This window comes from Pelobates fuscus, chromosome 2 (genome assembly GCF_036172605.1).
Source record: "Pelobates fuscus isolate aPelFus1 chromosome 2, aPelFus1.pri, whole genome shotgun sequence".
NCBI classification, from domain to species: Eukaryota; Metazoa; Chordata; class Amphibia; order Anura; family Pelobatidae; genus Pelobates; species Pelobates fuscus.
In genome coordinates, this window is record NC_086318.1 from 352,565,453 (window position 1) to 352,589,569 (window position 24,117).

General features: G+C 42.5%; 26 non-coding genes across 26 annotated transcripts; all 26 read right to left on the bottom strand.

Moving 5' to 3' along the window:
- Positions 1-308: 308 nt before the first annotated feature.
- On the bottom strand, positions 309-449 carry LOC134593652 (U4 spliceosomal RNA). Its single transcript, XR_010090104.1, has one exon. It is a non-coding gene; the product is annotated as a U4 spliceosomal RNA (small nuclear RNA).
- Positions 450-1,348: 899 nt separating this feature from the next.
- LOC134591524 (U1 spliceosomal RNA) lies at positions 1,349-1,515 on the bottom strand. Its single transcript, XR_010088291.1, has one exon. It is a non-coding gene; the product is annotated as a U1 spliceosomal RNA (small nuclear RNA).
- Positions 1,516-1,998: 483 nt separating this feature from the next.
- LOC134592016 (U4 spliceosomal RNA) lies at positions 1,999-2,139 on the bottom strand. Its single transcript, XR_010088703.1, has one exon. It is a non-coding gene; the product is annotated as a U4 spliceosomal RNA (small nuclear RNA).
- Positions 2,140-3,038: 899 nt separating this feature from the next.
- On the bottom strand, positions 3,039-3,205 carry LOC134591425 (U1 spliceosomal RNA). Its single transcript, XR_010088206.1, has one exon. It is a non-coding gene; the product is annotated as a U1 spliceosomal RNA (small nuclear RNA).
- Positions 3,206-3,682: 477 nt separating this feature from the next.
- On the bottom strand, positions 3,683-3,823 carry LOC134593108 (U4 spliceosomal RNA). The gene has a single exon (XR_010089638.1). It is a non-coding gene; the product is annotated as a U4 spliceosomal RNA (small nuclear RNA).
- An 899-nt stretch (positions 3,824-4,722) lies between these two features.
- On the bottom strand, positions 4,723-4,889 carry LOC134591581 (U1 spliceosomal RNA). Its single transcript, XR_010088340.1, has one exon. It is a non-coding gene; the product is annotated as a U1 spliceosomal RNA (small nuclear RNA).
- Positions 4,890-5,366: 477 nt separating this feature from the next.
- Positions 5,367-5,507, bottom strand: LOC134592017 (U4 spliceosomal RNA). Its single transcript, XR_010088704.1, has one exon. It is a non-coding gene; the product is annotated as a U4 spliceosomal RNA (small nuclear RNA).
- An 899-nt stretch (positions 5,508-6,406) lies between these two features.
- Positions 6,407-6,573, bottom strand: LOC134591313 (U1 spliceosomal RNA). The gene has a single exon (XR_010088110.1). It is a non-coding gene; the product is annotated as a U1 spliceosomal RNA (small nuclear RNA).
- Positions 6,574-7,052: 479 nt separating this feature from the next.
- Positions 7,053-7,193, bottom strand: LOC134593838 (U4 spliceosomal RNA). Its single transcript, XR_010090262.1, has one exon. It is a non-coding gene; the product is annotated as a U4 spliceosomal RNA (small nuclear RNA).
- An 899-nt stretch (positions 7,194-8,092) lies between these two features.
- LOC134591516 (U1 spliceosomal RNA) lies at positions 8,093-8,259 on the bottom strand. The gene has a single exon (XR_010088285.1). It is a non-coding gene; the product is annotated as a U1 spliceosomal RNA (small nuclear RNA).
- Positions 8,260-8,735: 476 nt separating this feature from the next.
- LOC134593638 (U4 spliceosomal RNA) lies at positions 8,736-8,876 on the bottom strand. Its single transcript, XR_010090092.1, has one exon. It is a non-coding gene; the product is annotated as a U4 spliceosomal RNA (small nuclear RNA).
- An 899-nt stretch (positions 8,877-9,775) lies between these two features.
- Positions 9,776-9,942, bottom strand: LOC134590193 (U1 spliceosomal RNA). Its single transcript, XR_010087152.1, has one exon. It is a non-coding gene; the product is annotated as a U1 spliceosomal RNA (small nuclear RNA).
- A 476-nt stretch (positions 9,943-10,418) lies between these two features.
- LOC134593156 (U4 spliceosomal RNA) lies at positions 10,419-10,559 on the bottom strand. Its single transcript, XR_010089679.1, has one exon. It is a non-coding gene; the product is annotated as a U4 spliceosomal RNA (small nuclear RNA).
- A 1,353-nt stretch (positions 10,560-11,912) lies between these two features.
- Positions 11,913-12,053, bottom strand: LOC134593785 (U4 spliceosomal RNA). The gene has a single exon (XR_010090218.1). It is a non-coding gene; the product is annotated as a U4 spliceosomal RNA (small nuclear RNA).
- An 899-nt stretch (positions 12,054-12,952) lies between these two features.
- On the bottom strand, positions 12,953-13,119 carry LOC134590194 (U1 spliceosomal RNA). Its single transcript, XR_010087153.1, has one exon. It is a non-coding gene; the product is annotated as a U1 spliceosomal RNA (small nuclear RNA).
- Positions 13,120-13,595: 476 nt separating this feature from the next.
- LOC134593157 (U4 spliceosomal RNA) lies at positions 13,596-13,736 on the bottom strand. The gene has a single exon (XR_010089680.1). It is a non-coding gene; the product is annotated as a U4 spliceosomal RNA (small nuclear RNA).
- Positions 13,737-15,089: 1,353 nt separating this feature from the next.
- LOC134592018 (U4 spliceosomal RNA) lies at positions 15,090-15,230 on the bottom strand. The gene has a single exon (XR_010088705.1). It is a non-coding gene; the product is annotated as a U4 spliceosomal RNA (small nuclear RNA).
- An 899-nt stretch (positions 15,231-16,129) lies between these two features.
- Positions 16,130-16,296, bottom strand: LOC134591572 (U1 spliceosomal RNA). Its single transcript, XR_010088333.1, has one exon. It is a non-coding gene; the product is annotated as a U1 spliceosomal RNA (small nuclear RNA).
- A 475-nt stretch (positions 16,297-16,771) lies between these two features.
- LOC134592019 (U4 spliceosomal RNA) lies at positions 16,772-16,912 on the bottom strand. Its single transcript, XR_010088706.1, has one exon. It is a non-coding gene; the product is annotated as a U4 spliceosomal RNA (small nuclear RNA).
- Positions 16,913-18,071: 1,159 nt separating this feature from the next.
- Positions 18,072-18,212, bottom strand: LOC134593435 (U4 spliceosomal RNA). Its single transcript, XR_010089918.1, has one exon. It is a non-coding gene; the product is annotated as a U4 spliceosomal RNA (small nuclear RNA).
- Positions 18,213-19,111: 899 nt separating this feature from the next.
- On the bottom strand, positions 19,112-19,278 carry LOC134591314 (U1 spliceosomal RNA). The gene has a single exon (XR_010088111.1). It is a non-coding gene; the product is annotated as a U1 spliceosomal RNA (small nuclear RNA).
- A 479-nt stretch (positions 19,279-19,757) lies between these two features.
- Positions 19,758-19,898, bottom strand: LOC134593362 (U4 spliceosomal RNA). The gene has a single exon (XR_010089854.1). It is a non-coding gene; the product is annotated as a U4 spliceosomal RNA (small nuclear RNA).
- Positions 19,899-20,797: 899 nt separating this feature from the next.
- Positions 20,798-20,964, bottom strand: LOC134591561 (U1 spliceosomal RNA). Its single transcript, XR_010088324.1, has one exon. It is a non-coding gene; the product is annotated as a U1 spliceosomal RNA (small nuclear RNA).
- A 476-nt stretch (positions 20,965-21,440) lies between these two features.
- LOC134593640 (U4 spliceosomal RNA) lies at positions 21,441-21,581 on the bottom strand. The gene has a single exon (XR_010090094.1). It is a non-coding gene; the product is annotated as a U4 spliceosomal RNA (small nuclear RNA).
- An 899-nt stretch (positions 21,582-22,480) lies between these two features.
- Positions 22,481-22,647, bottom strand: LOC134590195 (U1 spliceosomal RNA). The gene has a single exon (XR_010087154.1). It is a non-coding gene; the product is annotated as a U1 spliceosomal RNA (small nuclear RNA).
- Positions 22,648-23,123: 476 nt separating this feature from the next.
- On the bottom strand, positions 23,124-23,264 carry LOC134593158 (U4 spliceosomal RNA). Its single transcript, XR_010089681.1, has one exon. It is a non-coding gene; the product is annotated as a U4 spliceosomal RNA (small nuclear RNA).
- Positions 23,265-24,117: the final 853 nt, after the last annotated feature.

Consider the following 24,117-nt stretch of genomic DNA (forward strand, 5'->3'; position numbering starts at 1 on the left):
AGCTACCAGTAATTTTAGTGCCTTCAGGTGGTTAGGTGTGAATAATTGAGCTGGATTCAGGGTGCGAAGGAGCAATTTGCATAAAGGCAAATGCTAGGCCAATGAGCCGAAGGATGGGAATTCGTAGCATGGAGTGAGAATAGTGTGCTGCCGGAAACAAGTGGATTCAGTGGGAGAGAAAGGTAAAAGGGAAATGCTAAGAAGCCAGTGGAAGGAATGGTGCAACAGAGCTCAGGAAGAAACGGGAGTCACGTAAGACACGCCCTAGACATGGGGCGCCATAAACTTTTATTAAACCAATCTTTCAGTCTCCTTAGAGCCTGTCAAAAATTGCCAATGCTGACTGTATTTCAATTCATCATGGCGGGGTATTGGGTAAAGTTTTCAATTAGCAATAATCACGCCTCGGATTGACCTCATGGGCTACGATACTGCCACTGCGCAAAGCTAACTGTTCAAGTGGTCCAGCTTTTAAGAGCTACCATGTAAGGACACTTTAAGACAGCGGTGAGAAAAAGTTCATAACCATAAGCCATTGCAAAGGATTATGGGAGGCAATATTCTAATTAGGCCCGCTTCCTCCTACAGGGAAGCTTAAACCCCAACAAATTCCTTGGTCTTCTTATATGGCATCTTGGAATGGTTCCAAACCTATAACAGAGAGTGAGGGCAACCATATCTTGCAGCAAAACTTGTACAATTTTTTTTCTCTCTTTGGAAACAGTTTTGCCAAGATTCTACAACAGCAGCCATTAGGCAGAGTACACAATCCGCTGGTCTACGTTCGTCCCCAAAGTCACACATTTCATGACTCCATCGATAGGAATGACCCTTGCCTAGCACCTGTCTTCTCTTCATCCACACTCAACAGGGCTGAAAGAACATTTGTGGTGGCTTTTTCAAAATTCCATGGTGTTCATTAGTAAGTGCTAGCGACCACCCAGCTATTCCTAAGGTTTGGTCTGATTGTCTCAAGCGGCAATTCACTGCCTTGATCCAGAAAATCTTTTTTTCCCAGAAATTCAATCAAACGTTACGTTCTGTTGGAAGATGTAATATAAGTCTCCAATTCTTTATTTCTTCCATTGCATTGAAGCATACAATAAATCAAAAGAAGTCAGGATAAAAAAATGATGAAAAAAAAGCTGAAAAGTTAACATAAAAAGTGAAATTCTGGCTTAAAACTGGTCTCCAGAAAACATAGATAATAAAAATGATCAAGCCTAGGAAACGATTGTCGCTGCCTGCTTGATGCGGGAAGTAAGAGCCAAAGAAGACGGGTGCCGTGGCTGAAATTATCCTTCGTCAGAATTTGTGAAGTTCTCTATTTTTGTCAAACAAGCAAACACAGGGGAAAGCGCGAACGCAGTCCCCCACTACCATAAATTATGCAGTCGAGTTTCCCACATTTGAGGAAATCGCAGAGGTCAACTGGTACGGAGTGCAATGAACCAGCCTCACTCTGGGAGAACTACCTTAGAGATCATGGCTATTGCTACACTGCCAGGTAAGTATGACATGACGGGTACATTCAAAGGCACGCCCGCTGGGAAGCCTTTCCTTTAGGCTGTGGTGAAATAATAAAGCAAGTAAAAAAAAAAAAAAAAAAAAAAGAAGAGCAAATAAATAATCCAAATGATAGAAGGCTACAAAAGATTACCAAACCTCGTGGCTGATCGTTGTTTTCCTTAGCTACCAGTAATTTTAGTGCCTTCAGGTGGTTAGGTGTGAATAATTGAGCTGGATTCAGGGTGCGAAGGAGCAATTTGCATAAAGGCAAATGCTAGGCCAATGAGCCGAAGGATGGGAATTCGTAGCATGGAGTGAGAATAGTGTGCTGCCGGAAACAAGTGGATTCAGTGGGAGAGAAAGGTAAAAGGGAAATGCTAAGAAGCCAGCGGAAGGAATGGTGCAACAGAGCTCAGGAAGAAACGGGAGTCACGTAAGACACGCCCTAGACATGGGGCGCCATAAACTTTTATTAAACCAATCTTTCAGTCTCCTTAGAGCCTGTCAAAAATTGCCAATGCTGACTGTATTTCAAGTCATCATGGCGGGGTATTGGGTAAAGTTTTCAATTAGCAATAATCACGCCTCGGATTGACCTCATGGGCTACGATACTGCCACTGCGCAAAGCTAACTGTTCAAACGGGCCAGCTTTTAAGAGCTACCATGTAAGGACATTTTAAGACAGCGGTGAGAAAAAGTTCATAGCCATAAGCCATTGCAAAGGATTATGGGAGGCAATATTCTAATTAGGCCCGCTCCCTCCTACAGGGAAGCTTAAACCCCAACAAATTCCTTGGTCTTCTTATATGGCATCTTGGAATGGTTCCAAACCTATAACAGAGAGTGAGGGCAACCATATCTTGCAGCAAACCTTGTACAATTTTTTTTCTCTCTTTGGAAACAGTTTTGCCAAGATTCTACTACAACAGCCATTAGGCAGAGTACACAATCCGCTGGTCTACGTTCGTCCCCAAAGTCACACATTTCATGACTCCATCGATAGGAATGACTCTTGCCTAGCACCTGTCTTCTCTTCATCCACACTCAACAGGGCTGAAAGAACATTTGTGGTGGCTTTTTCAAAATTCCATGGTGTTCATTAGTAAGTGCTAGCGACCACCCAGCTATTCCTAAGGTTTGGTCTGATTGTCTCAAGCGGCAATTCACTGCCTTGATCCAGAAAATCTTTTTTTCCCAGAAATTCAATCAAACGTTACGTTCTGTTGGAAGACGTTATATAGGTCTCCAATTCTTTATTTCTTCCATTGCATTGAAGCATACAATAAATCAAAAGAAGTCAGGATAAAAAAATGATGAAAAAAAAGCTGAAAAGTTAAAATAAAAAGTGAAATTCTGGCTTAAAACTGGTCTCCAGAAAACATAGATAATAAAAATGATCAAGCCTAGGAAATGATTGTCGCTGCCTGCTTGATGCGGGAAGTAAGAGCCAAAGAAGACGGGTGCCGTGGCTGAAATTATCCTTCGTCAGAATTGGTGAAGTTCTCTATTTTTGTCAAACAAGCAAACACAGGGGAAAGCGCGAACGCAGTCCCCCACTACCATAAATTATGCAGTTGAGTTTCCCACATTTGAGGAAATCGCAGAGGTCAACTGGTACGGAGTGCAATGAACCAGCCTCACTCTGGGAGAGCCACCTTAGGGATCATGGCTATTGCTCTCCTGCCAGGTAAGTATGACATGACGGGTACATTCAAAGGCACGCCCGCTGGGAAGCCTTTCCTTTAGGCTGTGGTGAAATAATAAAGCAAGTTAAAAAAAAAAAAAAAGAAGAGCAAATAAAGATTCCAAATGATAGAAGGCTACAAAAGATTACCAAACCTCGTGGCTGATCGTTGTTTTCCTTAGCTACCAGTAATTTTAGTGCCTTCAGGTGGTTAGGTGTGAATAATTGAGCTGGATTCAGGGTGCGAAGGAGCAATTTGCATAAAGGCAAATGCTCGGCCAATGAGCCGAAGGATGGGAATTCGCAGCATGGAGTGAGAATAGTGTGCTGCCGGAAACAAGTGGATTCAGTGGGAGAGAAAGGTAAAAGGGAAATGCTAAGAAGCCAGCGGAAGGAATGGTGCAACAGAGCTCAGGAAGAAACGGGAGTCACGTAAGACACGCCCTAGACATGGGGCGCCATAAACTTTTATTAAACCAATCTTTCAGTCTCCTTAGAGCCTGTCAAAAATTGCCAATGCTGACTGTATTTCAAGTCAGCATGGCGGGGTACTGGGTAAAGTTTTCAATTAGCAATAATCACGCCTCGGATTGACCTCATGGGCTACGATACTGCCACTGCGCAAAGCTAACTGTTCAAGTGGGCCAGCTTTTAAGAGCTACCATGTAAGGACACTTTAAGACAGCGGTGAGAAAAAGTTCATAACCATAAGCCATTGCAAAGGATTATGGGAGGCAATATTCTAATTAGGCCCGCTTCCTCCTACAGGGAAGCTTAAACCCCAACAAATTCCTTGGTCTTCTTATATGGCATCTTGGAATGGTTCCAAACCTATAACAGAGAGTGAGGGCAACCATATCTTGCAGCAAACCTTGTACAATTTTTTTTCTCTCTTTGGAAACAGTTTTGCCAAGATTCTACTACAGCAGCCATTAGGCAGAGTACACAATCCGCTGGTCTACGTTCGTCCCCAAAGTCACACATTTCATGACTCCATCGATAGGAATGACCCTTGCCTAGCACCTGTCTTCTCTTCATCCACACTCAACAGGGCTGAAAGAACATTTGTGGTGGCTTTTTCAAAATTCCATGGTGTTCATTAGTAAGTGCTAGCGACCACCCAGCTATTCCTAAGGTTTGGTCTGATTGTCTCAAGCGGCAATTCACTGCCTTGATCCAGAAAATCTTTTTTTCCCAGAAATTCAATCAAGCGTTACGTTCTGTTGGAAGATGTAATATAGGTCTCCAATTCTTTATTTCTTCCATTGCATTGAAGCATACAATAAATCAAAAGAAGTCAGGATAAAAAAATGATGAAAAAAAAGCTGAAAAGTAAAAATAAAAAGTGAAATTCTGGCTTAAAACTGGTCTCCAGAAAACATAGATAATAAAAATGATCAAGCCTAGGAAATGATTGTCGCTGCCTGCTTGATGTGGAAAGTAAGAGCCAAAGAAGACGGGTGCCGTGGCTGAAATTATCCTTCATCAGAATTGGTGAAGTTCTCTATTTTTGTCAAACAAGCAAACACAGGGGAAAGCGTGAACGCAGTACCCCAATACCATAAATTATGCAGTCGAGTTTCCCACATTTGAGGAAATCGCAGAGGTCAACTGGTACGGAGTGCAATGAACCAGCCTAACTCTGGGAGAGCCACCTTAGGGATCATGGCTATTGCTACTCTGCCAGCTAAGTATGACATGACGGGTACATTCAAAGGCACGCCCGCTGGGAAGCCTTTCCTTTAGGCTGTGGTGAAATAATAAAGCAAGTTAAAAAAAAAAAAAAAGAAGAGCAAATAAATAATCCAAATGATAGAAGGCTACAAAAGATTACCAAACCTCGTGGCTGATCGTTGTTTTCCTTAGCTACCAGTAATTTTAGTGCCTTCAGGTGGTTAGGTGTGAATAATTGAGCTGGATTCAGGGTGCGAAGGAGCAATTTGCATAAAGGCAAATGCTAGGCCAATGAGCCGAAGGATGGGAATTCGTAGCATGGAGTGAGAATAGTGTGCTGCCGGAAACAAGTGGATTCAGTGGGAGAGAAAGGTAAAAGGGAAATGCTAAGAAGCCAGCGGAAGGAATGGTGCAACAGAGCTCAGGAAGAAACGGGAGTCACGTAAGACACGCCCTAGACATGGGGCGCCATAAACTTTTATTAAACCAATCTTTCAGTCTCCTTAGAGCCTGTCAAAAATTGCCAATGCTGACTGTATTTCAAGTCATCATGGCGGGGTATTGGGTAAAGTTTTCAATTAGCAATAATCACGCCTCGGATTGACCTCATGGGCTACGATACTGCCACTGCGCAAAGCTAACTGTTCAAGTGGGCCAGCTTTTAAGAGCTACCATGTAAGGACACTTTAAGACAGCGGTGAGAAAAAGTTCATGACCATAAGCCATTGCAAAGGATTATGGGAGGCAATATTCTAATTAGGCCCGCTTCCTCCTACAGGGAAGCTTAAACCCCAACAAATTCCTTGGTCTTCTTATATGGCATCTTGGAATGGTTCCAAACCTATAACAGAGAGTGAGGGCAACCATATCTTGCAGCAAACCTTGTACAATTTTTTTTCTCTCTTTGGAAACAGTTTTGCCAAGATTCTACTACAGCAGCCATTAGGCAGAGTACACAATCCGCTGGTCTACGTTCGTCCCCAAAGTCACACATTTCATGACTCCATCGATAGGAATGACCCTTGCCTAGCACCTGTCTTCTCTTCATCCACACTCAACAGGGCTGAAAGAACATTTGTGGTGGCTTTTTCAAAATTCCATGGTGTTCATTAGTAAGTGCTAGCGACCACCCAGCTATTCCTAAGGTTTGGTCTGATTGTCTCAAGCGGCAATTCACTGCCTTGATCCAGAAAATCTTTTTTTCCCAGAAATTCAATCAAACGTTACGTTCTGTTGGAAGACGTAATATAGGTCTCCAATTCTTTATTTCTTCCATTGCATTGAAGCATACAATAAATCAAAAGAAGTCAGGATAAAAAAATGATGAAAAAAAAGCTGAAAAGTTAAAATAAAAAGTGAAATTCTGGCTTAAAACTGGTCTCCAGAAAACATAGATAATAAAAATGATCAAGCCTAGGAAATGATTGTCGCTGCCTGCTTGATGCGGAAAGTAAGAGCCAAAGAAGATGGGTGCCCTGGCTGAAATTATCCTTCGTCAGAATTGGTGAAGCTCTCTATTTTTGTCAAACAAGCAAACACAGGGGAAAGCGCGAACGCAGTCCCCCACTACCATAAATTATGCAGTTGAGTTTCCCACATTTGAGGAAATCGTAGAGGTCAACTGGTACGGAGTGCAATGAACCAGCCTCACTCTGGGAGAGCCACCTTAGGGATCATGGCTATTGCTCCCCTGCCAGGTAAGTTTGACATGACGGGTACATTCAAAGGCACGCCCGCTGGGAAGCCTTTCCTTTAGGCTGTGGTGAAATAATAAAGCAAGTTTAAAAAAAAAAAAAAAGAAGAGCAAATAAATAATCCAAATGATAGAAGGCTACAAAAGATTACCAAACCTCGTGGCTGATCGTTTTTTTTCCTTAGCTACCAGTAATTTTAGTGCCTTCAGGTGGTTAGGTGTGAATAATTGAGCTGGATTCAGGGTGCGAAGGAGCAATTTGCATAAAGGCAAATGCTAGGCCAATGAGCCGAAGGATGGGAATTCGTAGCATGGAGTGAGAATAGTGTGCTGCCGGAAACAAATGGATTCAGTGGGAGAGAAAGGTAAAAGGGAAATGCTAAGAAGCCAGCGGAAGGAATGGTGCAACAGAGCTCAGGAAGAAACGGGAGTCACGTAAGACACGCCCTAGACATGGGGCGCCATAAACTTTTATTAAACCAATCTTTCAGTCTCCTTAGAGCCTGTCAAAAATTGCCAATGCTGACTGTATTTCAAGTCATCATGGCGGGGTATTGGGTAAAGTTTTCAATTAGCAATAATCACGCCTCGGATTGATCTCATGGGCTACAATACTGCCACTGCGCAAAGCTAACTGTTCAAGTGGGCCAGCTTTTAAGAGCTACGATGTAAGGACACTTTAAGACAGCGGTGAGAAAAAGTTCATGACCATAAGCCATTGCAAAGGATTATGGGAGGCAATATTCTAATTAGGCCCGCTTCCTCCTACAGGGAAGCTTAAACCCCAACAAATTCCTTGGTCTTCTTATATGGCATCTTGGAATGGTTCCAAACCTATAACAGAGAGTGAGGGCAACCATATCTTGCAGCAAACCTTGTACAATTTTTTTTCTCTCTTTGGAAACAGTTTTGCCAAGATTCTACTACAGCAGCCATTAGGCAGAGTACACAATCCGCTGGTCTACGTTCGTCCCCAAAGTCACACATTTCATGACTCCATCGATAGGAATGACCCTTGCCTAGCACCTGTCTTCTCTTCATCCACACTCAACAGGGCTGAAAGAACATTTGTGGTGGCTTTTTCAAAATTCCATGGTGTTCATTAGTAAGTGCTAGCGACCACCCAGCTATTCCTAAGGTTTGATCTGATTGTCTCAAGCGGCAATTCACTGCCTTGATCCAGAAAATCTTTTTTTCCCAGAAATTCAATCAAACGTTACGTTCTGTTGGAAGACGTTATATAGGTCTCCAATTCTTTATTTCTTCCATTGCATTGAAGCATACAATAAATCAAAAGAAGTCAGGATAAAAAAATGATGAAAAAAAAGCTGAAAAGTTAAAATAAAAAGTGAAATTCTGGCTTAAAACTGGTCTCCAGAAAACATAGATAATAAAAATGATCAAGCCTAGGAAATGATTGTCGCTGCCTGCTTGATGCGGAAAGTAAGAGCCAAAGAAGACGGTTGCCGTGGCTGAAATAATCCTTCGTCAGAATTTGTGAAGATCTCTATTTTTGTAAAACAAGCAAACACAGGGGAAAGCGCGAACGCAGTCCCCCACTACCATAAATTATGCAGTCGAGTTTCCCACATTTGAGGAAATCGCAGAGGTCAACTGGTACGGAGTGCAATGAACCAGCCTCACTCTGGGAGAACTACCTTAGAGATAATGGCTATTGCTACCCTGCCAGGTAAGTATGACATGACGGGTACATTCAAAGGCATGCCCGCTGGGAAGCCTTTCCTTTAGGCTGTGGTGAAATAATAAAGCAAGTAAAAAAAAAAAAAAAGAAGAGCAAATAAATAATCCAAATGATAGAAGGCTACAAAAGATTACCAAACCTCGTGGCTGATCGTTGTTTTCCTTAGCTACCAGTAATTTTAGTGCCTTCAGGTGGTTAGGTGTGAATAATTGAGCTGGATTCAGGGTGCGAAGGAGCAATTTGCATAAAGGCAAATGCTAGGCCAATGAGCCGAAGGATGGGAATTCGTAGCATGGAGTGAGAATAGTGTGCTGCCGGAAACAAGTGGATTCAGTGGGAGAGAAAGGTAAAAGGGAAATGCTAAGAAGCCAGTGGAAGGAATGGTGCACCAGAGCTCAGGAAGAAACGGGAGTCACGTAAGACACGCCCTAGACATGGGGCGCCATAAACTTTTATTAAACCAATCTTTCAGTCCCCTTAGAGCCTGTCAAAAATTGCCAATGCTGACTGTATTTCAAGTCATCATGGCGGGGTATTGGGTAAAGTTTTCAATTAGCAATAATCACGCCTCGGATTGACCTCATGGGCTACAATACTGCCACTGCGCAAAGCTAACTGTTCAAGTGGGCCAGCTTCTAAGAGTTACCATGTAAGGAAGCTTTAAGACAGCGGTGAGAAAAAGTTCATAACCATAAGCCATTGCAAAGGATTATGGGAGGCAATATTCTAATTAGGCCCGCTTCCTCCTACAGGGAAGCTTAAACCCCAACAAATTCCTTGGTCTTCTTATATGGCATCTTGGAATGGTTCCAAACCTATAACAGAGAGTGAGGGCAACCATATCTTGCAGCAAACCTTGTACATTTTTTTTTCTCTCTTTGGAAACAGTTTTGCCAAGATTCTACTACAGCAGCCATTAGGCAGAGTACACAATCCGCTGGTCTACGTTCGTCCCCAAAGTCACACATTTCATGACTCCATCGATAGGAATGACCCTTGCCTAGCACCTGTCTTCTCTTCATCCACACTCAACAGGGCTGAAAGAACATTTGTGGTGGCTTTTTCAAAATTCCATGGTGTTCATTAGTAAGTGCTAGCGACCACCCAGCTATTCCTAAGGTTTGGTCTGATTGTCTCAAGCGGCAATTCACTGCCTTGATCCAGAAAATCTTCTTTTCCCAGAAATTCAATCAAACGTTACGTTCTGTTGGAAGATGTAATATAGGTCTCCAATTCTTTATTTCTTCCATTGCATTGAAGCATACAATAAATCAAAAGAAGTCAAGATAAAAAAATGATGAAAAAAAAGCTGAAAAGTTAAAATAAAAAGTGAAATTCTGGCTTAAAACTGGTCTCCAGGAAACATAGATAATAAAAATGATCAAGCCTAGGAAATGATTGTCGCTGCCTGCTTGATGCGGGAAGTAAGAGCCAAAGAAGACGGGTGCCGTGGCTGAAATTATCCTTCGTTAGAATTGTTGAAGTTCTCTATTTTTGTCAAACAAGCAAACACAGGGGAAAGCGCGAACGCAGTCCCCCACTACCATAAATTATGCAGTCGAGTTTCCCACATTTGAGGAAATCGCAGAGGTCAACTGGTACAGAGTGCAATGAACCAGCCTCACTCTGGGAGAGCCACCTTAGGGATCATGGCTATTGCTCCCCTGCCAGGTAAGTATGACATGACGGGTACATTCAAAGGCACGCCCGCTGGGAAGCCTTTCCTTTAGGCTGTGGTGAAATAATAAAGCAAGTTAAAAAAAAAAAAAGAAGAGCAAATAAATAATCCAAATGATAGAAGGCTAGAAAACATTACCAAACCTCGTGGCTGATCGTTGTTTTCCTTAGCTACCAGTAATTTTTAGTGCCTTCAGGTGGTTAGGTGTGAATAATTGAGCTGGATTCAGGGTGCGAAGGAGCAATTTGCATAAAGGCAAATGCTAGGCCAATGAGCCGAAGGATGGGAATTCGTAGCATGGAGTGAGAATAGTGTGCTGCCGGAAACAAGTGGATTCAGTGGGAGAGAAAGGTAAAAGGGAAATGCTAAGAAGCCTGCGGAAGGAATGGTGCAACAGAGCTCAGGAAGAAACGGGAGTCACGTAAGACACGCCCTAGACATGGGGCGCCATAAACTTTTATTAAACCAATCTTTCAGTCTCCTTAGAGCCTGTCAAAAATTGCCAATGCTGACTGTATTTCAAGTCATCATGGCGGGGTATTGGGTAAAGTTTTCAATTAGCAATAATCACGCCTCGGATTGACCTCATGGGCTATGATTCTGCCACTGCGCAAAGCTAACTGTTCAAGTGGGCCAGCTTTTAAGAGCTACCATGTAAGGACACTTTAAGACAGCGGTGAGAAAAAGTTCATAACCATAAGCCATTGCAAAGGATTATGGGAGGCAATATTCTAATTAGGCCCGCTTCCTCCTACAGGGAAGCTTAAACCCCAACAAATTCCTTGGTCTTTTTATATGGCATCTTGGAATGGTTCCAAACCTATAACAGAGAGTGAGGGCAACCATATCTTGCAGCAAACCTTGTACAATTTTTTTTCTCTCTTTGGAAACAGTTTTGCCAAGATTCTACTACAGCAGCCATTAGGCAGAGTACACAATCCGCTGGTCTACGTTCGTCCCCAAAGTCACACATTTCATGACTCCATCGATAGGAATGACCCTTGCCTAGCACCTGTCTTCTCTTCATCCACACTCAACAGGGCTGAAAGAACATTTGTGGTTGCTTTTTCAAAATTCCATGGTGTTCATTAGTAAGTGCTAGCGACCACCCAGCTATTCCTAAGGTTTGGTCTGATTGTCTCAAGCGGCAATTCACTGCCTTGATCCAGAAAATCTTTTTTTCCCAGAAATTCAATCAAGCGTTACGTTCTGTTGGAAGACGTAATATAGGTCTCCAATTCTTTATTTCTTCCATTGCATTGACGCATACAATAAATCAAAAGAAGTCAGGATAAAAAAATGATGAAAAAAAAGCTGAAAAGTTAAAATAAAAAGTGAAACTCTGGCTTAAAACTGGTCTCCAGAAAACATAGATAATAAAAATGATCAAGCCTAGGAAATGATTGTCGCTGCCTGCTTGATGCGGGAAGTAAGAGCCAAAGAAGACAATAGCCACCTTAGGGATCATGGCTATTGCTCCCCTGCCAGGTAAGTATGACATGACAGGTACATTCAAAGGCACGCCCGCTGGGAAGCCTTTCCTTTAGGCTGTGGTGAAATAATAAAGCAAGTTAAAAAAAAAAAAAGAACAGCAAATAAATAATCCAAATGATAGAAGGCTACAAAAGATTACCAAACCTCGTGGCTGATCGTTGTTTTCCTTAGCTACCAGTAATTTTAGTGCCTTCAGGTGGTTAGGTGTGAATAATTGAGCTGGATTCAGGGTGCGAAGGTGCAATTTGCATAAAGGCAAATGCTCGGCCAATGAGCCGAAGGATGGGAATTCGCAGCATGGAGTGAGAATAGTGTGCTGCCGGAAACAAGTGGATTCAGTGGGAGAGAAAGGTAAAAGGGAAATGCTAAGAAGCCAGCGGAAGGAATGGTGCAACAGAGCTCAGGAAGAAACGGGAGTCACGTAAGACACGCCCTAGACATGGGGCGCCATAAGCTTTTATTAAACCAATCTTTCAGTCTCCTTAGAGCCTGTCAAAAATTGCCAATGCTGACTGTATTTCAAGTCATCATGGCGGGGTATTGGGTAAAGTTTTCAATTAGCAATAATCACGCCTCGGATTGACATCATGGGCTACGATACTGCCACTGCGCAAAGGTAACTGTTCAAGTGGGCCAGCTTTTAAGAGCTACCATGTAAGGACACTTTAAGACAGCGGTGAGAAAAAGTTCATAACCATAAGCCATTGCAAAGGATTATGGGAGGCAATATTCTAATTAGGCCCGCTTCCTCCTACAGGGAAGCTTAAACCCCAACAAATTCCTTGGTCTTCTTATATGGCATCTTGGAATGGTTCCAAACATATAACAGAGAGTGAGGGCAACCATATATTGCAGCAAACCTTGTACAATTTTTTTTCTCTCTTTGGAAACAGTTTTGCCAAGATTCTACTACAGCAGCCATTAGGCAGAGTACACAATCCGCTGGTCTACGTTCGTCCCCAAAGTCACACATTTCATGACTCCATCGATAGGAATGACCCTTGCCTAGCACCTGTCTTCTCTTCATCCACACTCAACAGGGCTGAAAGAACATTTGTGGTGGCTTTTTCAAAATTCCATGGTGTTCATTAGTAAGTGCTAGCGACCACCCAGCTATTCCTAAGGTTTGGTCTGATTGTCTCAAGCGGCAATTCACTGCCTTGATCCAGAAAATCTTCTTTTCCCAGAAATTCAATCAAACGTTACGTTCTGTTGGAAGACGTAATATAGGTCTCCAATTCTTTATTTCTTCCATTGCATTGAAGCATACAATAAATCAAAAGAAGTCAGGATAAAAAAATGATGAAAAAAAAGCTGAAAATTTAAAATAAAAAGTGAAATTCTGGCTTAAAACTGGTCTCCAGAAAACATAGATAATAAAAATGATCAAGCCTAGGAAATGATTGTCGCTGCCTGCTTGATGCGGAAAGTAAGAGCCAAAGAAGACGGGTGCTGTGGCTGAAATTATCCTTCGTCAGAATTGGTGAAGTTCTCTATTTTTGTCAAACAAGCAAACACAGGGGAAAGCGCGAACGCAGTCCCCCACTACCATAAATTATGCAGTCGAGTTTCCCACATTTGAGGAAATCGCAGAGGTCAACTGGTACAGAGTGCAATGAACCAGCCTCACTCTGGGAGAGCCACCTTAGGGATCATGGCTATTGCTCCCCTGCCAGGTAAGTATGACATGACGGGTACATTCAAAGGCACGCCCGCTGGGAAGCCTTTCCTTTAGGCTGTGGTGAAATAATAAAGCAAGTTAAAAAAAAAAAAAGACGAGCAAATAAATAATCCAAATGATAGAAGGCTACAAAAGATTACCAAACCTCGTGGCTGATCGTTGTTTTCCTTAGCTACCAGTAATTTTTAGTGCCTTCAGGTGGTTAGGTGTGAATAATTGAGCTGGATTCAGGGTGCGAAGGAGCAATTTGCATAAAGGCAAATGCTAGGCCAATGAGCCGAAGGATGGGAATTCGTAGCATGGAGTGAGAATAGTGTGCTGCCGGAAACAAGTGGATTCATTGGGAGAGAAAGGTAAAAGGGAAATGCTAAGAAGCCTGCGGAAGGAATGGTGCAACAGAGCTCAGGAAGAAACGGGAGTCACGTAAGACACGCCCTAGACATGGGGCGCCATAAACTTTTATTAAACCAATCTTTCAGTCTCCTTAGAGCCTGTCAAAAATTGCCAATGCTGACTGTATTTCAAGTCATCATGGCGGGGTATTGGGTAAAGTTTTCAATTAGCAATAATCACGCCTCGGATTGACCTCATGGGCTATGATTCTGCCACTGCGCAAAGCTAACTGTTCAAGTGGGCCAGCTTTTAAGAGCTACCATGTATGGACACTTTAAGACAGCGGTGAGAAAAAGTTCATAACCATAAGCCATTGCAAAGGATTATGGGAGGCAATATTCTAATTAGGCCCGCTTCCTCCTACAGGGAAGCTTAAACCCCAACAAATTCCTTGGTCTTTTTATATGGCATCTTGGAATGGTTCCAAACCTATAACAGAGAGTGAGGGCAACCATATCTTGCAGCAAACCTTGTACAATTTTTTTTCTCTCTTTGGAAACAGTTTTGCCAAGATTCTACTACAGCAGCCATTAGGCAGAGTACACAATCCGCTGGTCTACGTTCGTCCCCAAAGTCACACATTTCATGACTCCATCGATAGGAATGACCCTTGCCTAGCACCTGTCTTCTCTTCATCCACACTCAACAGGGCTGAAAGAACATTTGTGGTGGCTTTTTCAAAATTCCATGGTGTTCATTAGTAAGTGCTAGCGACCACCCAGCTATTCCTAAGGTTTGGTCTGATTGTCTCAAGCGGCAATTCACTGCCTTGATCCAGAAAATCTTTTTTTCCCAGAAATTCAATCAAGCGTTACGTTCTGTTGGAAGACGTAATATAGGTCTCCAATTCTTTATTTCTTCCATTGCATTGACGCATACAATAAATCAAAAGAAGTCAGGATAAAAAAATGATGAAAAAAAAGCTGAAAAGTTAAAATAAAAAGTGAAATTCTGGCTTAAAACTGGTCTCCAGAAAACATAGATAATAAAAATGATCAAGCCTAGGAAATGATTGTCGCTGCCTGCTTGATGCGGGAAGTAAGAGCCAAAGAAGACAATAGCCACCTTAGGGATCATGGCTATTGCTCCCCTGCCAGGTAAGTATGACATGACAGGTACATTCAAAGGCACGCCCGTTGGGAAGCCTTTCCTTTAGGCTGTGGTGAAATAATAAAGCAAGTTAAAAAAAAAAAAAGAAGAGCAAATAAATAATCCAAATGATAGAAGGCTACAAAAGATTACCAAACCTCGTGGCTGATCGTTGTTTTCCTTAGCTACCAGTAATTTTAGTGCCTTCAGGTGGTTAGGTGTGAATAATTGAGCTGGATTCAGGGTGCGAAGGTGCAATTTGCATAAAGGCAAATGCTCGGCCAATGAGCCGAAGGATGGGAATTCGCAGCATGGAGTGAGAATAGTGTGCTGCCGGAAACAAGTGGATTCAGTGGGAGAGAAAGGTAAAAGGGAAATGCTAAGAAGCCAGCGGAAGGAATGGTGCAACAGAGCTCAGGAAGAAACGGGAGTCACGTAAGACACGCCCTAGACATGGGGCGCCATAAACTTTTATTAAACCAATCTTTCAGTCTCCTTAGAGCCTGTCAAAAATTGCCAATGCTGACTGTATTTCAAGTCATCATGGCGGGGTATTGGGTAAAGTTTTCAATTAGCAATAATCACGCCTCGGATTGACCTCATGGGCTACGATACTGCCACTGCGCAAAGCTAACTGTTCAAGTGGGCCAGCTTTTAAGAGCTACCATGTAAGGACACTTTAAGACAGCGGTGAGAAAAAGTTCATAACCATAAGCCATTGCAAAGGATTATGGGAGGCAATATTCTAATTAGGCCCGCTTCCTCCTACAGGGAAGCTTAAACCCCAACAAATTCCTTGGTCTTCTTATATGGCATCTTGGAATGGTTCCAAACATATAACAGAGAGTGAGGGCAACCATATCTTGCAGCAAACCTTGTACAATTTTTTTTCTCTCTTTGGAAACAGTTTTGCCAAGATTCTACTACAGCAGCCATTAGGCAGAGTACACAATCCGCTGGTCTACGTTCGTCCCCAAAGTCACACATTTCATGACTCCATCGATAGGAATGACCCTTGCCTAGCACCTGTCTTCTCTTCATCCACACTCAACAGGGCTGAAAGAACATTTGTGGTGGCTTTTTCAAAATTCCATGGTGTTCATTAGTAAGTGCTAGCGACCACCCAGCTATTCCTAAGGTTTGGTCTGATTGTCTCAAGCGGCAATTCACTGCCTTGATCCAGAAAATCTTCTTTTCCCAGAAATTCAATCAAACGTTACGTTCTGTTGGAAGACGTAATATAGGTCTCCAATTCTTTATTTCTTCCATTGCATTGAAGCATACAATAAATCAAAAGAAGTCAGGATAAAAAAATGATGAAAAAAAAGCTGAAAAGTTAAAATAAAAAGTGAAATTCTGGCTTAAAACTGGTCTCCAGAAAACATAGATAATAAAAATGATCAAGCCTAGGAAACGATTGTCGCTGCCTGCTTGATGCGGGAAGTAAGAGCCGAAGAAGACGGGTGCCGTGGCTGAAATTATCCTTCGTCAGAATTGGTGAAGTTCTCTATTTTTGTCAAACAAGCAAACACAGGGGAAAGCGCGAACGCAGTCTACCACTACCATAAATTATGCAGTCGAGTTTCCCACATTTGAGGAAAACGCAGAGGTCAACTGGTACGGAGTGCAATGAACCAGCCTAACTCTGGGAGAGCCATCTTAGGGATCATGGCTATTGCTCCCCTGCCAGGTAAGTATGACATGACGGGTACATTCAAAGGCACGCCTGCTGGGAAGCCTTTCCTTTAGGCTGTGGTGAAATAATAAAGCAAGTTAAAAAAAAAAAAAAAAAAGCAAATAAATAATCCAAATGATAGAAGGCTACAAAAGATTACCAAACCTCGTGGCTGATCGTTGTTTTCCTTAGCTACCAGTAATTTTAGTGCCTTCAGGTGGTTAGGTGTGAATAATTGAGCTGGATTCAGGGTGCGAAGGAGCAATTTGCATAAAGGCAAATGCTAGGCCAATGAGCCGAAGGATGGGAATTCGTAGCATGGAGTGAGAATAGTGTGCTGCCGGAAACAAATGGATTCAGTGGGAGAGAAAGGTAAAAGGGAAATGCTAAGAAGCCAGCGGAAGGAATGGTGCAACAGAGCTCAGGAAGAAACGGGAGTCACGTAAGACACGCCCTAGACATGGGGCGCCATAAACTTTTATTAAACCAATCTTTCAGTCTCCTTAGAGCCTGTCAAAAATTGCCAATGCTGACTGTATTTCAAGTCATCATGGCGGGGTATTGGGTAAAGTTTTCAATTAGCAATAATCACGCCTCGGATTGACCTCATGGGCTACGATACTGCCACTGCGCAAAGCTAACTGTTCAAGTGGGCCAGCTTTTAAGAGCTACCATGTAAGGACACTTTAAGACAGCGGTGAGAAAAAGTTCATGACCATAAGCCATTGCAAAGGATTATGGGAGGCAATATTCTAATTAGGCCCGCTTCCTCCTACAGGGAAGCTTAAACCCCAACAAATTCCTTGGTCTTCTTATATGGCATCTTGGAATGGTTCCAAACCTATAACAGAGAGTGAGGGCAACCATATCTTGCAGCAAACCTTGTACAATTTTTTTTCTCTCTTTGGAAACAGTTTTGCCAAGATTCTACTACAGCAGCCATTAGGCAGAGTACACAATCCGCTGGTCTACGTTCGTCCCCAAAGTCACACATTTCATGACTCCATCGATAGGAATGACCCTTGCCTAGCACCTGTCTTCTCTTCATCCACACTCAACAGGGCTGAAAGAACATTTGTGGTGGCTTTTTCAAAATTCCATGGTGTTCATTAGTAAGTGCTAGCGACCACCCAGCTATTCCTAAGGTTTGGTCTGATTGTCTCAAGCGGCAATTCACTGCCTTGATCCAGAAAATCTTTTTTTCCCAGAAATTCAATCAAACGTTACGTTCTGTTGGAAGACGTAATATAGGTCTCCAATTCTTTATTTCTTCCATTGCATTGAAGCATACAATAAATCAAAAGAAGTCAGGATAAAAAAATGATGAAAAAAAAGCTGAAAAGTTAAAATAAAAAGTGAAATTCTGGCTTAAAACTGGTCTCCAGAAAACAAAGATAATAAAAATGATCAGAAGAAGAACAAATAAATAATCCAAATGATAGAAGGCTACAAAAGATTACCAAACCTCGTGGCTGATCGTTGTTTTCCTTAGCTACCAGTAATTTTAGTGCCTTCAGGTGGTTAGGTGTGAATAATTGAGCTGGATTCAGGGTGCGAAGGAGCAATTTGCATAAAGGCAAATGCTAGGCCAATGAGCCGAAGGATGGGAATTCGTAGCATGGAGTGAGAATAGTGTGCTGCCGGAAACAAGTGGATTCAGTGGGAGAGAAAGGTAAAAGGGAAATGCTAAGAAGCCAGCGGAAGGAATGGTGCAACAGAGCTCAGGAAGAAACGGGAGTCACGTAAGACACGCCCTGGACATGGGGCGCCATAAACTTTTATTAAACCAATCTTTCAGTCTCCTTAGAGCCTGTCAAAAATTGCCAATGCTGACTGTATTTCAAGTCATCATGGCGGGGTATTGGGTAAAGTTTTCAATTAGCAATAATCACGCCTCGGATTGACCTCATGGGCTACGACACTGCCACTGCGCAAAGCTAACTGTTCAAGTGGGCCAGCTTTTAAGAGCTACCATGTAAGGACACTTTAAGACAGCGGTGAGAAAAAGTTCATGACCATAAGCCATTGCAAAGGATTATGGGAGGCAATATTCTAATTAGGCCCGCTTCCTCCTACAGGGAAGCTTAAACCCCAACAAATTCCTTGGTCTTCTTATATGGCATCTTGGAATGGTTCCAAACCTATAACAGAGAGTGAGGGCAACCATATCTTGCAGCAAACCTTGTACAATTTTTTTTCTCTCTTTGGAAACAGTTTTGCCAAGATTCTACTACAGCAGCCATTAGGCAGAGTACACAATCCGCTGGTCTACGTTCGTCCCCAAAGTCACACATTTCATGACTCCATCGATAGGAATGACCCTTGCCTAGCACCTGTCTTCTCTTCAGCCACACTCAACAGGGCTGAAAGAACATTTGTGGTGGCTTTTTCAAAATTCCATGGTGTTCATTAGTAAGTGCTAGCGACCACCCAGCTATTCCTAAGGTTTGGTCTGATTGTCTCAAGCGGCAATTCACTGCCTTGATCCAGAAAATCTTTTTTTCCCAGAAATTCAATCAAGCGTTACGTTCTGTTGGAAGATGTAATATAGGTCTCCAATTCTTTATTTCTTCCATTGCATTGAAGCATACAATAAATCAAAAGAAGTCAGGATAAAAAAATGATGAAAAAAAAGCTGAAAAGTAAAAATAAAAAGTGAAATTCTGGCTTAAAACTGGTCTCCAGAAAACATAGATAATAAAAATGATCAAGCCTAGGAAATGATTGTCGCTGCCTGCTTGATGCGGAAAGTAAGAGCCAAAGAAGATGGGTGCCCTGGCTGAAATTATCCTTCGTCAGAATTGGTGAAGCTCTCTATTTTTGTCAAACAAGCAAACACAGGGGAAAGCGCGAACGCAGTCCCCCACTACCATAAATTATGCAGTTGAGTTTCCCACATTTGAGGAAATCGTAGAGGTCAACTGGTACGGAGTGCAATGAACCAGCCTCACTCTGGGAGAGCCACCTTAGGGATCATGGCTATTGCTCCCCTGCCAGGTAAGTTTGACATGACGGGTACATTCAAAGGCACGCCCGCTGGGAAGCCTTTCCTTTAGGCTGTGGTGAAATAATAAAGCAAGTTTAAAAAAAAAAAAAAAGAAGAGCAAATAAATAATCCAAATGATAGAAGGCTACAAAAGATTACCAAACCTCGTGGCTGATCGTTTTTTTTCCTTAGCTACCAGTAATTTTAGTGCCTTCAGGTGGTTAGGTGTGAATAATTGAGCTGGATTCAGGGTGCGAAGGAGCAATTTGCATAAAGGCAAATGCTAGGCCAATGAGCCGAAGGATGGGAATTCGTAGCATGGAGTGAGAATAGTGTGCTGCCGGAAACAAATGGATTCAGTGGGAGAGAAAGGTAAAAGGGAAATGCTAAGAAGCCAGCGGAAGGAATGGTGCAACAGAGCTCAGGAAGAAACGGGAGTCACGTAAGACACGCCCTAGACATGGGGCGCCATAAACTTTTATTAAACCAATCTTTCAGTCTCCTTAGAGCCTGTCAAAAATTGCCAATGCTGACTGTATTTCAAGTCATCATGGCGGGGTATTGGGTAAAGTTTTCAATTAGCAATAATCACGCCTCGGATTGACCTCATGGGCTACAATACTGCCACTGCGCAAAGCTAACTGTTCAAGTGGGCCAGCTTTTAAGAGCTACGATGTAAGGACACTTTAAGACAGCGGTGAGAAAAAGTTCATGACCATAAGCCATTGCAAAGGATTATGGGAGGCAATATTCTAATTAGGCCCGCTTCCTCCTACAGGGAAGCTTAAACCCCAACAAATTCCTTGGTCTTCTTATATGGCATCTTGGAATGGTTCCAAACCTATAACAGAGAGTGAGGGCAACCATATCTTGCAGCAAACCTTGTACAATTTTTTTTCTCTCTTTGGAAACAGTTTTGCCAAGATTCTACTACAGCAGCCATTAGGCAGAGTACACAATCCGCTGGTCTACGTTCGTCCCCAAAGTCACACATTTCATGACTCCATCGATAGGAATGACCCTTGCCTAGCACCTGTCTTCTCTTCATCCACACTCAACAGGGCTGAAAGAACATTTGTGGTGGCTTTTTCAAAATTCCATGGTGTTCATTAGTAAGTGCTAGCGACCACCCAGCTATTCCTAAGGTTTGGTCTGATTGTCTCAAGCGGCAATTCACTGCCTTGATCCAGAAAATCTTTTTTTCCCAGAAATTCAATCAAACGTTACGTTCTGTTGGAAGACGTTATATAGGTCTCCAATTCTTTATTTCTTCCATTGCATTGAAGCATACAATAAATCAAAAGAAGTCAGGATAAAAAAATGATGAAAAAAAAGCTGAAAAGTTAAAATAAAAAGTGAAATTCTGGCTTAAAACTGGTCTCCAGAAAACATAGATAATAAAAATGATCAAGCCTAGGAAATGATTGTCGCTGCCTGCTTGATGCGGAAAGTAAGAGCCAAAGAAGACGGTTGCCGTGGCTGAAATAATCCTTCGTCAGAATTTGTGAAGTTCTCTATTTTTGTCAAACAAGCAAACACAGGGGAAAGCGCGAACGCAGTCCCCCACTACCATAAATTATGCAGTTGAGTTTCCCACATTTGAGGAAATCGCAGAGGTCAACTGGTACGGAGTGCAATGAACCAGCCTCACTCTGGGAGAACTACCTTAGAGATAATGGCTATTGCTACCCTGCCAGGTAAGTATGACATGACGGGTACATTCAAAGGCATGCCCGCTGGGAAGCCTTTCCTTTAGGCTGTGGTGAAATAATAAAGCAAGTAAAAAAAAAAAAAAAGAAGAGCAAATAAATAATCCAAATGATAGAAGGCTACAAAAGATTACCAAACCTCGTGGCTGATCGTTGTTTTCCTTAGCTACCAGTAATTTTAGTGCCTTCAGGTGGTTAGGTGTGAATAATTGAGCTGGATTCAGGGTGCGAAGGAGCAATTTGCATAAAGGCAAATGCTAGGCCAATGAGCCGAAGGATGGGAATTCGTAGCATGGAGTGAGAATAGTGTGCTGCCGGAAACAAGTGGATTCAGTGGGAGAGAAAGGTAAAAGGGAAATGCTAAGAAGCCAGTGGAAGGAATGGTGCACCAGAGCTCAGGAAGAAACGGGAGTCACGTAAGACACGCCCTAGACATGGGGCGCCATAAACTTTTATTAAACCAATCTTTCAGTCCCCTTAGAGCCTGTCAAAAATTGCCAATGCTGACTGTATTTCAAGTCATCATGGCGGGGTATTGGGTAAAGTTTTCAATTAGCAATAATCAAGCCTCGGATTGACCTCATGGGCTACGATACTGCCACTGCGCAAAGCTAACTGTTCAAGTGGGCCAGCTTCTAAGAGTTACCATGTAAGGAAGCTTTAAGACAGCGGTGAGAAAAAGTTCATAACCATAAGCCATTGCAAAGGATTATGGGAGGCAATATTCTAATTAGGCCCGCTTCCTCCTACAGGGAAGCTTAAACCCCAACAAATTCCTTGGTCTTCTTATATGGCATCTTGGAATGGTTCCAAACCTATAACAGAGAGTGAGGGCAACCATATCTTGCAGCAAACCTTGTACATTTTTTTTTCTCTCTTTGGAAACAGTTTTGCCAAGATTCTACTACAGCAGCCATTAGGCAGAGTACACAATCCGCTGGTCTACGTTCGTCCCCAAAGTCACACATTTCATGACTCCATCGATAGGAATGACCCTTGCCTAGCACCTGTCTTCTCTTCATCCACACTCAACAGGGCTGAAAGAACATTTGTGGTGGCTTTTTCAAAATTCCATGGTGTTCATTAGTAAGTGCTAGCGACCACCCAGCTATTCCTAAGGTTTGGTCTGATTGTCTCAAGCGGCAATTCACTGCCTTGATCCAGAAAATCTTCTTTTCCCAGAAATTCAATCAAACGTTACGTTCTGTTGGAAGATGTAATATAGGTCTCCAATTCTTTATTTCTTCCATTGCATTGAAGCATACAATAAATCAAAAGAAGTCAAGATAAAAAAATGATGAAAAAAAAGCTGAAAAGTTAAAATAAAAAGTGAAATTCTGGCTTAAAACTGGTCTCCAGGAAACATAGATAATAAAAATGATCAAGCCTAGGAAATGATTGTCGCTGCCTGCTTGATGCGGGAAGTAAGAGCCAAAGAAGACGGGTGCCGTGGCTGAAATTATCCTTCGTTAGAATTGTTGAAGTTCTCTATTTTTGTCAAACAAGCAAACACAGGGGAAAGCGCGAACGCAGTCCCCCACTACCATAAATTATGCAGTCGAGTTTCCCACATTTGAGGAAATCGCAGAGGTCAACTGGTACAGAGTGCAATGAACCAGCCTCACTCTGGGAGAGCCACCTTAGGGATCATGGCTATTGCTCCCCTGCCAGGTAAGTATGACATGACGGGTACATTCAAAGGCACGCCCGCTGGGAAGCCTTTCCTTTAGGCTGTGGTGAAATAATAAAGCAAGTTAAAAAAAAAAAAAGAAGAGCAAATAAATAATCCAAATGATAGAAGGCTAGAAAACATTACCAAACCTCGTGGCTGATCGTTGTTTTCCTTAGCTACCAGTAATTTTTAGTGCCTTCAGGTGGTTAGGTGTGAATAATTGAGCTGGATTCAGGGTGCGAAGGAGCAATTTGCATAAAGGCAAATGCTAGGCCAATGAGCCGAAGGATGGGAATTCGTAGCATGGAGTGAGAATAGTGTGCTGCCGGAAACAAGTGGATTCAGTGGGAGAGAAAGGTAAAAGGGAAATGCTAAGAAGCCTGCGGAAGGAATGGTGCAACAGAGCTCAGGAAGAAACGGGAGTCACGTAAGACACGCCCTAGACATGGGGCGCCATAAACTTTTATTAAACCAATCTTTCAGTCTCCTTAGAGCCTGTCAAAAATTGCCAATGCTGACTGTATTTCAAGTCATCATGGCGGGGTATTGGGTAAAGTTTTCAATTAGCAATAATCACGCCTCGGATTGACCTCATGGGCTATGATTCTGCCACTGCGCAAAGCTAACTGTTCAAGTGGGCCAGCTTTTAAGAGCTACCATGTAAGGACACTTTAAGACAGCGGTGAGAAAAAGTTCATAACCATAAGCCATTGCAAAGGATTATGGGAGGCAATATTCTAATTAGGCCCGCTTCCTCCTACAGGGAAGCTTAAACCCCAACAAATTCCTTGGTCTTTTTATATGGCATCTTGGAATGGTTCCAAACCTATAACAGAGAGTGAGGGCAACCATATCTTGCAGCAAACCTTGTACAATTTTTTTTCTCTCTTTGGAAACAGTTTTGCCAAGATTCTACTACAGCAGCCATTAGGCAGAGTACACAATCCGCTGGTCTACGTTCGTCCCCAAAGTCACACATTTCATGACTCCATCGATAGGAATGACCCTTGCCTAGCACCTGTCTTCTCTTCATCCACACTCAACAGGGCTGAAAGAACATTTGTGGTTGCTTTTTCAAAATTCCATGGTGTTCATTAGTAAGTGCTAGCGACCACCCAGCTATTCCTAAGGTTTGGTCTGATTGTCTCAAGCGGCAATTCACTGCCTTGATCCAGAAAATCTTTTTTTCCCAGAAATTCAATCAAGCGTTACGTTCTGTTGGAAGACGTAATATAGGTCTCCAATTCTTTATTTCTTCCATTGCATTGACGCATACAATAAATCAAAAGAAGTCAGGATAAAAAAATGATGAAAAAAAAGCTGAAAAGTTAAAATAAAAAGTGAAACTCTGGCTTAAAACTGGTCTCCAGAAAACATAGATAATAAAAATGATCAAGCCTAGGAAATGATTGTCGCTGCCTGCTTGATGCGGGAAGTAAGAGCCAAAGAAGACAATAGCCACCTTAGGGATCATGGC